General features: G+C 38.1%; 1 pseudogene; it reads left to right on the plus strand.

Annotated features, from left to right (window-relative positions):
* The first annotated feature begins 3823 nt into the window (after nucleotides 1-3823).
* On the plus strand, nucleotides 3824-4463 carry LOC103304887 (60S ribosomal protein L10-like; annotated as a pseudogene).
* Nucleotides 4464-12325: the final 7862 nt, after the last annotated feature.

Genomic DNA, 12325 nt, shown 5'->3' on the forward strand with positions numbered 1-12325 from the left:
GTTAAGGTAATGTTTGAAGTAATGCCAGTTCCCTATGTCAATTAAAAGCATTCTTCTTATATTTTACTCTGTTTTACAAATTCTTATTCCCTTAGCCAAAAAAAAAAAAAAAAAAAATTACAAGCAGAGTTTCTGTTATCATTTTAGCTGCAAGCTGTGATCTCCACAACTAGTAGCTGTCGCCTTTAAGAAGAAATGCCTGCCAACACAGCAGTTCACAATATTACCTGCCCTGTAAGACATGTGCTATGATGAAAATGAGTCGCTCTCATCCCTGTGGCCAAATCACATGAAGAATGAAGCCACCTCACAAAAACAACTGGCAGCCAGACACCTTATTCTTGAGCTAATTTAGCCGGGGATGTTTTTGGTTGGGAGGAGAGGGAAGAGATTGATTCTTAACTGCTGTTTTGACAGTAGGTATTGAAGTAGGTGACACTATGTTTCTGCTAAACTAGAGATACCATTCCTGTTTTTTCTTCATTTACTCTGTCCAATTCTCCCTAGCATCTTGTGAATTTCTGTCACTCAAAGATGTAGAAAGCCTTGTGATGATATCTGTATTGCTGATCAAATAATAAGGTGTGCCATGCTGTTCTTTTTCACCTGTAGTAAGTTTAGATATGATTGTGTAGGTGTGTTTTCCACACCAGGTTTAACAGTGTGATTTGAAATTCACAGAAAACTAAGTAAATATTGTAAATTGAATTTGCTTGGAAACAGTCGGACATGTGATGGGCCTTTCAAATGCTGATTTTTCCTTGCACTCCTTTTAAACAGGGATGACCTGAGAAACATAGAATCAAGTATCAGTAGAACTAAGTTGTGTTTGAATGATTATGTGCAGTGGGAAGGTGACAGATGCCGAATCAATAATGAATGAATAACAGGAATATGATCGTATAAACAACATTGCACAAAGAGCTATAACAGCTTATTTTCAACTTTAATTTTTGAATAAACCTCTGCAATATCTTACAAATTCCTACCAATAGATATGAAAATCCAGTCTGTCATTAAAGATATTGCTTCTCCTTTACTCTTTTCTCATTCCCAACCATTGCAATTTCCCCATATGGCAAAAGTGTTCAATATACTGTTACCTGTCATTTAAGTTGACATTATACAGATAAAAGCCTTACAATATTTCCTGTTTTAAATTAATATTTTTTTAATTTTCAAAGTATAATTATTAAATGTGTGATTCATATAGAACCCATATGCTACATATGTAACTGATGAAGCATAATAATAACATGAATAACTAGGAACCCATCTCTTATAAGAAATGGAACATTGTGTCTAAATATGTGTTTCTTTCCTTTCCTTGCCCCTTTCCTTCCCCAACAGGTAACCACTTCTCTAAATATAGAGTTTATATACTTTGATTTCCAAATTTCAATTGATGAAGTAGCAAGGGAGGGTTTTAGATAACCTCTATAGTGTTAAGCCAGCCAAAAGCCTTCTTGATCTTTTTCCAAGATCCTTCTTATTTTGTCCTACTTCTGCCAGGTTCACTGCAGCCTCCTTTTAGATTTGGACTCTGGCCCTGTCACCCCCTAGTGCCCTGATCCACTCTCCAGATTTGATGTTTCAAAACAGGTTGAATAACCTTTAACCATCAAGAAAATGCTCATGCTGTTCCTGAATATTTACTCTCTGTTCGTGAATATTTAACCTTTTCTCTAGTCCTAGGCAAGAGTCATGGTCACCAACAACTTTGACTAGCCCTTGAGTCAAACCCACCCTAGCATCATCCTAAGAAGGAGACTTCATTAAAGTCAATTACTTTTGATTGAAGATCAAATAAACATGTCTTCCATAGTCAGGGTTTCCTTCAGGCTAACCCAGTTCAGCATGATTAAACAACTCACCTCGAATTAACCTAACATAGCTGAAAGCGGGAGCTTGTTATTCAAAAGCTGCTTCAAGAAAAGTAGTGCATCCCCACTCCACAATTCCAATAATACCCAGCAATGGAAAGCTCTACAATATAGAAATTTTGGAGCCGCCCTTACACAGAAGTTTCTACAGAGCATGGTGTGGAATCTAATGCTGCATGCAGATAGCAGCATTTTATTAAGAATAACTATAATTAAAGAGTGCATTTTCAAATCTTTGATAAAAAGAAACTCCCTCTAAAGTATATAAGTAGAATTAAATGCCATCAGGTTCCCTGCCCTAGTCTACACAGATCTCCCCTAGAATATATTTTAGGGTGCTTTTTTAGTTCTCACTGTTACAAGTGATAAAGTTTTCACCTGTTCACGTGGTGATTGTGCTGAAACATAATAATTCTCACTGTCAGAGACTTTTCTAGCTTAATTTATCTTTTTATAATTTCAACCATTTGAGATATTTGTACTTTCCCAATTATTTCCCTTACGTATATATGTTTGTGCATGATCAATTTTCTACATTCCTTTAGTCTTCTGTTTAAAACTATTAGTCATTAGATTCTCTTTATCCTTTAGGAATTATTAACTTATGACAAATGTAGGTTGCATACTGAAAAATTGTGGGAATTGATCAAATATATGATTCTTTTCTTATCAATTATTTTACCTGTGGAGCCCATTGTCCAGTTGCTATTATATCATCTCGCTTCCCCCTAAAAAATAATGATTTGTTGTCTACTGTTCATATCACGTACAATTATATATACAATAGTTTATTGACTTTTTTCCAACACTGATGTTTTAAATAATAAATGACTGTTAGTTTATTTTCATTGTATAATTGTTTTACATTCACTTGTTTCTGAATGTTGTATCTAAAAGTTGCCGGGATACAGATTTTTAAATGTAATTTAATTGCATTTTTCATTAATTAGGTCATTACCTATAACTCCTTTCCAAAGTTTCTAACTTGATATGATCTAACAATGGTTATAACCTAACTCTGCTATTAATTCATTCTCTAATAAAAACATTGCTATTGCCTATTATTTATTGAGTAATACAGAAACTTTTACGATGATACTTTTATCTAGGTAGATTTAGCTCGAGTTTGCCAATATACTCACTCACAGATCTCAATTAAATTACATTATACTGATACTGCGGTAATTAATTAGTTATTAATAACAGAAAAGAAGCAAAGGGAAGGCCAGACATTGCGGGCATGTCATCTGGGCAGCTTCACCAGGAAGCTGCAGCTTTACTCTTCCTGGGAATCCAACACAGAGAAGAAGAACACATACCGGGTCAAGTTAGGGTGACAGAGGGCGGTGCTTTCTGTCAGTCACAGCTGGGAACGGAGATCATTGGCCAGATTGGGCGTGGCTACTAGAAGGGTGCAAACATTTAGGGATATACAATCCCCTAAACAAAATAGTTTTCTCTCTTGTGCTTTCAGGGCCCTTGGAACTCCTGTTACTTGGGGTGCACTCTCTTGGCTCCCTGACATTCTCCCGTGTAGCCCAGGGCCATGCCGACCCTCCCCCCTCACTTCCCCCCTCCCTCCCCGCCACACACACTCAATGGACTAATGGACCGCAACTAGCCTAATGCTGTACTGGACCCGGCTCCAACATGGAAAGGAAACTGGCTCTGATTTTAGCTTTACTGAAACGCCAGCTACACTTCTCCTATGACTGGACAAAGGGAAACGGGACTTTGGAAACCCAGGGGTGTAATTCCACAGAAATAAAGCTTTCTACTAGATCGCATCCTCCCTTGCGAGTCTTAGAAAATTCCTTTTCTGGGTATAGTGCAAGGACCCCAGCCCCAACAGCAACCTGGGGAGACAGGCACATTTTTCTCTGTAAACAATACCAGCAGCTCTTTCCCTTCCGCGTGCCACTGAAGATCTTCGTGTCGCCATGGGTCGCGGCCCCACCCGGTGTTACCGGGTATTGTAAGAACAAGCCGTACCCAAAGTTTCACTTCTGCAATAGAGGTGTCCCTGATGCCAAGATCCAAATCTTTGACCTGGGGCGGAAGAAAGAGAAAGTGGACGAGTTCCCACTCTGCGGCCACATGGTGTCAGATGACTATGAGCAGCTCTCCTCCGAAGCCCTGTCTGGAGGCTGCCCGTATTTGTGCCAACAAGTACATGGTGAAAAGCTGTGGCAAAGATGGCTTTCACATCCGATGCGGCTCCACCCCTCCCACGTCATCCGCATCAACAAGATGCTGTCCTGTGCTGGGGCCGACAGGCTCCAGACAGGTATGCGGGGTGCCTTTGGAGAGCCCCAGGGCACAGTGGCCAGAGGCCACATTGGCCAAGTCATCACGTCCATCCACACCAAGCTGCAGAACAAGGAGCACTAGTATGGGACTGAGGCCCTACGCAGAGCCAAGTTCAAGTTCCCTGGCCGCCAGAAGATCCATAGCTCCAAGAAGTGGGGCTTTACTGAGTTTAATGCGGATGAGTCTGAAGACATGGGGGCCGAGAAGCACCTCATCCCAGATGGCTGTGGGGTCAAATACATCCCTAATCGGGGTCCCCTGGACAAATAGTGGGCCCTGCGCTCCAGGGAGTCTCCGTGTGGCCTCCACCTTATATCCACCAATAAATCAACTTTCTACCCCCCCCCCCAAACAAACAAACAACTTTCTATCCCCCCAAAACAAAAACAACTTTCTATCCGGCCCCCCAGAAACAAACAAACAAAAAACACAAAAAAACAAACAGAAAACACCAGCAAGTGATTCTTTTCTAAAATGGAAATTTTGAGATCGTATTATTAGCAATTGATAAAAACAAATTGTAAAATAGTTTTGCAAACTTCAAGAAGGTGCTTGTTGGTACACTATGTTTTATTACAGAAGTTTACAACCTTGACCTAATGTCCATGCTTTTTAAAAATACTAATGTTTTGACCCAACATCTTAATATTCAGCTTTAATTTATGTGACTTGAGGTTCAAGTTTCAGTATTTTGAAAGCATCCCCAATGATTCAAAAGTGCAACAGATTTAAGAAAACTGCTGTATTAAGACACCTATTTCAGTATGTATGTTAATCTAGCAACAGTTCTAGACTATACTGCAAAGGGAGAATTTATCTCATCAAGACAGTATTGCCTTGTGGTTCAGGGTATACACTTTGAAATCAGACAATATGCCTTTAGAATTCTGAATATATTGGACCTGCTATGTTGGAAAATTACCTAAACTCTCAAGTTATTCACCCTTATGTTCTCAAATATAACACTGAACTCACAGAATTATGGTAGGGATTAAATGAAATAATAAACACCCAACATATAAACTATTTGGTAGAATACTTAACATATAATAAATGTTCAATGAATGATCATTCTTTTTACTAGATTACCAAGAAGAAGAAAAACTCACTTAGATAAATGTTTGAATAAAATAATATGACATCTAAAATATATTCTAATATGTATATGCACTATGACATTAATTATACTGTATTCTGTTAATGCAATGTATACAATGCATATATGTTTCCAAATGAGAGAAATAAAAATAACAAAAAAATACAAAAAGTAGTCTAGAAAGAAATCTTTAAAAATTAAATGGACACATATCAAACATTTATCATGCCAGGGATTGTGCTATTTCTATCACTATAAATAATGCAAGGTATAAAGTATAAAATAGGAAATTTAATTTGAAATAAGATGGCAAGAAGTGAAGCTAAAAGTTGCTTCTAACTGCAAGCTCTATTGAATGAACTGGGCTGACCTTCAGCAGAGGTAGCTTCCTAATGTACCATATAAATCCAGGGGCATTGGCTCCTAAAAAAAAAATAGACAAAAACACACAGTCAGTGGAGAAAAAGGATCCCATGGAGAGAGATAAATATACTCACTGTATTTCCCAACATGTATTTTTTTTCCACAGGAACAATACCTAAAACATAAAAGAAAAATTAATTACAAGGAAATGCAGTTAATCCTAACTGTACACAGTCTTACACAAAGAGACAATCAAGACTCAATGTCCACACTAGGAGAGAGAATGAGTGAATTAGAAAGTGTCCTGGAAGCAGTAGTGTGCAGTGGTTAAGAATATGCCTTGGCCAATCCCTGGTTCTGTAGCCTTGGGTATATCAATGAACCTTTATGCCTCATTTTACATAGCTACAAAAGGGGCATAGTGTTTGGTGACACACAAATGAGGTGACCAGTTAGATGGTTAAAAAATTGTCATCCTTATTAATAAGTGCTATATACTAGTAAGTCATATATATTATTACTAATACATGTATAGCATAGAATGATATTAGTCTAGTATGTTTTTATGATCATAAGAAAAGGAATATACTTTTGAGTATTATAATTCCATATTATTTTATCTTATTTTGCATTTGTCTTTGTATTATAATTTTCTAGAATAAATTTATAGTCACTTTATAACTAAAACAGTATAATATATGTGTGTGTATTTATATAGGAGTTACCCCTCATTCTCTATGAAAAGTGATGGTATAACAATGATAGCATTTCCATCTTAAATGTTTGGCAGAATTCACAAGTGAAGCAAACTTAGTGAAATTCCTCAAGGATGGTTTCTGATCACTGATTACATATATATTTCAGAGATGAAAGGAAAGAGAGAGAGAGATCAATGATGACAGAGAATCATTGATCGGCTGCCTCCTGCACATCCCCTACTGGGGATCAAACCTGCAACCTAGGCATGTGCCCTTGACTAGAATGGAACCTGGGACCCTTCAGTCCACAGGCTGATGCTCTATCCACTGAGCAAAACCATCTAGGGCCCGATTGCATTTCTTGACAGCTATCCTACATTTCAAATTTCTGATTTTTTTTGTCACTCATGTATTTTTTCAAGGGACCTGTTTACTTTGTCTAAGTTTTTTTTTTTTAAATATATTTTATTGATTTTTTACAGAGAGGAAGAGAGAAGGATAGAGAGTTAGAAACATTGATGAGAGAGAATCATCGATCAGCTGCCTCCTGCACACCCCCCACTGGGGATGTGCCCGCAACCAAGGTACATGCCCTTGACCGGAATCGAACCTGGGACCTTTCAGTCCGCAGGCCGACGCTCTATCCACTGAGCCAAACCGGTTTTGGCATTGTCTGTTTTATAATACGTTGTTCATAATATCTTCTCATCATCTTATTAATGTCTATAAGATTTATAGTAATCTATACTAAAATATTTTTTCTTTAATGTCTTTAGAAGTTTATCATTTTTACTGACTTTTCAAAGAGCTCGCTTTGGACTTCGTTGATTGTTCTTGTTTTATCTCTCGTTTCATTTTCATTGATTTATGGTTTTAATCTATTATTTGTTTCCTTATGTTACTTATTTTTGATTTGCTCTTTTTCTAGTTTCTTGAGTAGAAGCTTATATTGTTGCTTTTACTTTAATCAAAACTATATTATGAAAAATGTCAAATTTTCATTGAAGTAAAAGAGAATACTATAATGACTCCCTATTGATCATCACCCAACTTCAATGATCATTAATATATTACCCAATCTGGTTCCATCTCTACTGCCCAATTGACACCCTTGTTGGTAATTTTTTTACAATTTTGTTGAGGTATAATTTGCATGCCAATCATTACTGTAAGTTCACAAAAAGTGATTTTTAATAAATCTATAGAGTTGTGAAACCATCACCACAATCCACTTTTAGACCATCTCTGCCATCCCAACCTACATTCCATTAGGGATTCAATCTCCCACACCTAGCCCCAGGTAACCACTAATCTTTTCTTCTAAAATTTATGTCTTCTGGAATTTTATTTAATTGAATTACATAGTGTATAGTATTTTGAACCTAACCATCTAACTTCCTTCATTCAGCTTAATGTTATTAGGATACATTCATGTAGCAAGTACCATTTTATTGCTAAATAGTTTATGTTATCTATATAAACCATATTTTACTTTATCCATTCATTAATTGATGGATATTAAATTTATTTAAGGCTCTTGGCTATTACATATAATACTGCTCTGTATATCCATGTATAAGCCTTTGTGTGGACATATGTTTTGATTTTTCATTAGTTGATATTTAAAAGAGAAATTACTGGATTACATAATAAAGTTATGTTTAGTCTTTGTATGAAGTGCCAAACTTCCATTGTTTTATATGTCCTGGAGTGATGCATCTAGTTTCTAGTTTCTCCACATTCTAGCCAATACTTGTTAGTGCCTACCAGTTTTATTACAGGTAATCTTATGTGTGTAAAGTGATATCTTACTGAAGTTTTAACTTGCATTACCCTCATAATTATTGATGTTGGACATCGTTTCATATGCTCACTGACATTTTGTGTATCTTTTGGGGGAAATTTGCATTTACATATGTTATGAGTTTAATTATGTTCTCCAAAAAGATATTTTGAAGTCCTAACTCCTGGTACCTGTGAATGTTACCTTATTTGAAAATTGGGTTTTACAGATGTAATCAAGTGATGATAAAGTCATACTGAATTAAGGTAGGACCTTAACCCAATACAATTAGTATCTTTATAAGAAAAAGAGAGATGTGCCCAGCCAGTGTTGTTCAGTGGTTGAGCATTGACCTATTAACCAGGAGGTCAATGTTGGATTCCCTGTCAGGGCACATGCTTAGATTGTGGGTTCGGTCCCCAGTGTGGGGTGTGCAGGACAGCTGATCAATGGTTTTCTCTCATCATTGATATTTCTATCTCTCTCTCCCTTCCTCTCTGAAATAATAAAAATATATTTTTAAAAAATGAAAGTCTTTTCCTGTTTTCTTCTATAAGCTGTAAAATTTTAGTTTGTAAATTGAGGTCTCTGGTCAATTTTTATGGCTGAAATTAGAATGGAAACTAAATTAATCCCTTTATACAAGGGATTCCTATTGTTCCAGTGTCATTTGTTGAAAATTTACCATTGAATTCTTTGGTCATCTTTGTTGAAAATTAGTCAGCCATAAATGTGAGAGTTTATTTCTGGATGTTAATTCTGTTCCATTGATCTTTTTTTTTTTTTAATGAATCTTTATTGTTCAGATTATTACAGGTGTTCCTCTCCCCCCACCCCATAGCTCCCCTCCACCTGATTCCCCCACCCCACCCCATACCCTTACACCCCCGCCACTGTCTACATAGCTGTAAGATTTTTGTCCAATCTCTTCCTGCACCCCTCAGACCCCCTTCCCCCTGAGAATTGTCTGTCGCCTCCCTTTCTATGTCCCTGATTCTATTATATTCACCAGTCCATTCTGTTCTTCAATTTTTTTTATTCATTTGATTTTTAGATTCACTTGTTGGTACGTATGTATTTGATGTCTTTTTTTGTTCATAATTTTTACTTTTACTTTTTTTTTTTCTTCTTCCTCTTCTTAAAGAATAGCCTTCAGCATTTCATGTAATCCTGGTTTGGTGGTGATGAACTCCTTTAGCTTTTTCTTGTCTGTGAAGCTCTTTATCTGACCTTTAATTCTGAATGATAGCTTTGCTGGGTAGAGTAATCTTGGTTGTAGGTTCTTGCTGTTCATCACTTTGAATATTTCTTGCCACTCCCGTCTGGCCTGCACAGTTTCTGTTGAGAAATCAGCTGACAGTCGTATGGGTACTCCCTTGTAGGTAACTAACTGTTTTTCTCTTGCTGCTTTCAAGATTCTCTCTTTGTCCTTTGCCCTTGGCATTTTAATTATGATTTGTCTTGGTGTGGTCCTCTTTGGATTCCTCTTGTTTGGGGTTCTGTGCACTTCCTGGACTTGTAAATCTATTTCTTTCACCAGGTGGGGGAAGTTTTCTGTCATTATTTCTTCAAATAGGTTTTCAGTATCTTGCTCTCTCTCTTCTTCTGGCACCCCAAAAATTCGGATGTTGGTACGCTTAAAGCCGTCCCAGAGGCTCTTTACATTATCCTCACACTTTTGGATTCTTCTTACTTTCCGCCTCTCTGGTTGGGTGTTTTTTGCTTCCTCATGTTCCAGATCTTTGGTTTGACTCTTGGGGTATGGTGATCTACAGTTGAGTTTCTGTATATTCTTTATTTCAGACAGTGTATGCATAATTTCTGTCTGGTCCTTTTCCATTTTTTTTGGTATTCTCATTAAGGTCCTTGAAAGTCTCTTCAAGTTTATCAGCGGTTTTTAGAAGATTCTTGAGTAACCTTATAAATGTGGTTCTGAACACTGTGTCGTCCATTTGTTTACTTTCCTCTATCTCTTCTATTCGAGACCTGCTTCAGTGTCTCCACATTTTGGCTGCCTCCCTGTGTTGATGGAGTGGCTTTGTGTGGTCAGTGACCTATAGGGGCCAGTAGCTCAGCTTCCCCAATCTCCCTAGGTGGTTGCTCTTGGTACCCCCCTTTGTTGGCTGAGTGCAAAGTCTTGGTGTTGTTAAGCCTTGATTGCTGTTGGTACACTGGTAGGATTTGACCTCCAGGCCAATTGGCTGTGAGGATCAGCTGTGTCTATGGCAAGAAACACCCTTATTCAACTGGACTTGCAAAATTGTAAAAGCCTCTGTGCTCAGCTTCAGGGTGGAGCCTACAGCCTAGGCTTCCCGTCAGCCCCGCCCTATGAGGTTCCTGGGTCTCAGTGTCCCTCAGTGTCCCTCTGTACTCCCTGCAAGCACCTCTGAGAGAAAGGCGCCCTGGAGTTTCACCCGCTGCCAAACTGTCTAGTCTCTCCCCCAATGAATCTGGATTCCCAGATTCTCGCCCTGAACTGGGTTTCAGTGCAGTCGGAACTGGGGCTCAGCACAGTCCGGAGCTTTTGTCTCCTTCCTGCTAAGGCAATTCAGCGGCACAGTCAACAGTCCGTCCTCTGCGTGCATTCATGTGCGCGCCTCCAGAGCTCTGCCTTTCGCCACTCCCCTGAGTTTCTGCCTTACAGCCCAGATTCCCCCAGTATGAGTCTGGCTTCCCAGGGTCTCGCCTGGAACTGGGGTTCAGTGCAGTCGGAGCTGGGGTTCAGCGCAATCTGGAGCTTTTATCTCCTTCCTGCTAGAGAATGCCAGCCAGGCACTCAGCCGCCCTGTCCTCTCCGGCTCCGTCCTCCCCGCACGTGCGCGCGCCCATGTCTCCACCTGTGTCTCCGTACCTTAGGCTTTTACGGCTCCTCTGGTTTTCCTTGTGGTTTTCTCTTTCTTTCTAGTTGTAGGTGTTTCAGTGGGCGTTTCAGTCAAACAGCTTTCCTGTGGTTCTGGATGATGTCCGTTTTGACTTTTAGTTGTATTTTTGAAATTGTTGTGTGAGGCTGCAGATTAGGTGTTTACCTATGCTGCCATCTTGGTTTCTCTCCTGTTCCATTGATCTTATGCCTGTCTCTATAGCAGCTAACTCACTGACTTGATTACAGTAACTTTATTGTACATTTTGAAATCAGGTAGCATAAGTTCTTCACTTTTTTTTTTTTTGTTTATTTATATATATTAATTTATTTATTTCAGACAGGAAGGGAGAGGGAGAGAAAGATAGAAACATCAATGATGTGAGAGAATCATTGATTTGCTGCCTCCTGCACATTACCCACTGGGGATTGAGCCTGCAACCTGGGCATATGCTCTGACTGGGAATCAAACTTTGATCTCCTGGTTCATAGGTCGATGCTCAACAACTGACCCAGGCAGACCAGGATTTTTTTTTTTTTTTTTTTTTTTTTTAACATCACTGTTTGAGAGACACATCAGTTGGTTGCCTCCCACACATGCCCAACCAGGGCTGGGATCCAGAGAAGCCTGCAACCCAGGTACTTGCCTTCTGCTGGAATTGAACCTGAGACCCTTCAGTCCACAGGCCAAAGCTCAATCCACTGAGCCAAACCGTACAGTACATCTTATCAAAATTGTTTTTTGCTATTTAGGGCCCTAATCAGTTCATATAAATTTTAGAATAAGCTTTATAAAGTTCTATTAAAAACTTGCTGCGGTTTTAATTAGAATTAATTCCATCAATAGGAAAATTTGGGAAGAACTGTCCTAATAACACTTAGTTTACTATTCATATACATTAAACCTTTCTATTTTTTAGATTTAATGTCTCTCAGCAATATTTTATAATATTTAGTATGCATATCTCACCCTTTTTGTTGATTTGCTTGTCAATAATTTTATTCTTTTTGGTGCTATTATGAATAAAATTTTAAATTTCTACTTAAATATTATTCATTGTTATTGGATAGATATGCTGTTGATTTTTGTATATTGATCTTGTATACTGTGACCTTGATGAACTCATTGAATAGTTCTAAGCAGGAATTTTGTGGATTCTTTAAGATTTTAACCTTTAGGAACATATTAACTAAGAATAAAGTCAGTTTTACTTCTTTCTTTCAAAATGGTATGCCTTTTATTACTTTTTCTTTCCAGACTTCTCTGGCTAGAAAGAATCTTCAGTATAATATTGAATAAAAATGTCAAGAGCAGACACTTGTCTTGTTCTT

This window comes from Eptesicus fuscus, chromosome 5 (genome assembly GCF_027574615.1).
Source record: "Eptesicus fuscus isolate TK198812 chromosome 5, DD_ASM_mEF_20220401, whole genome shotgun sequence".
NCBI classification, from domain to species: Eukaryota; Metazoa; Chordata; class Mammalia; order Chiroptera; family Vespertilionidae; genus Eptesicus; species Eptesicus fuscus.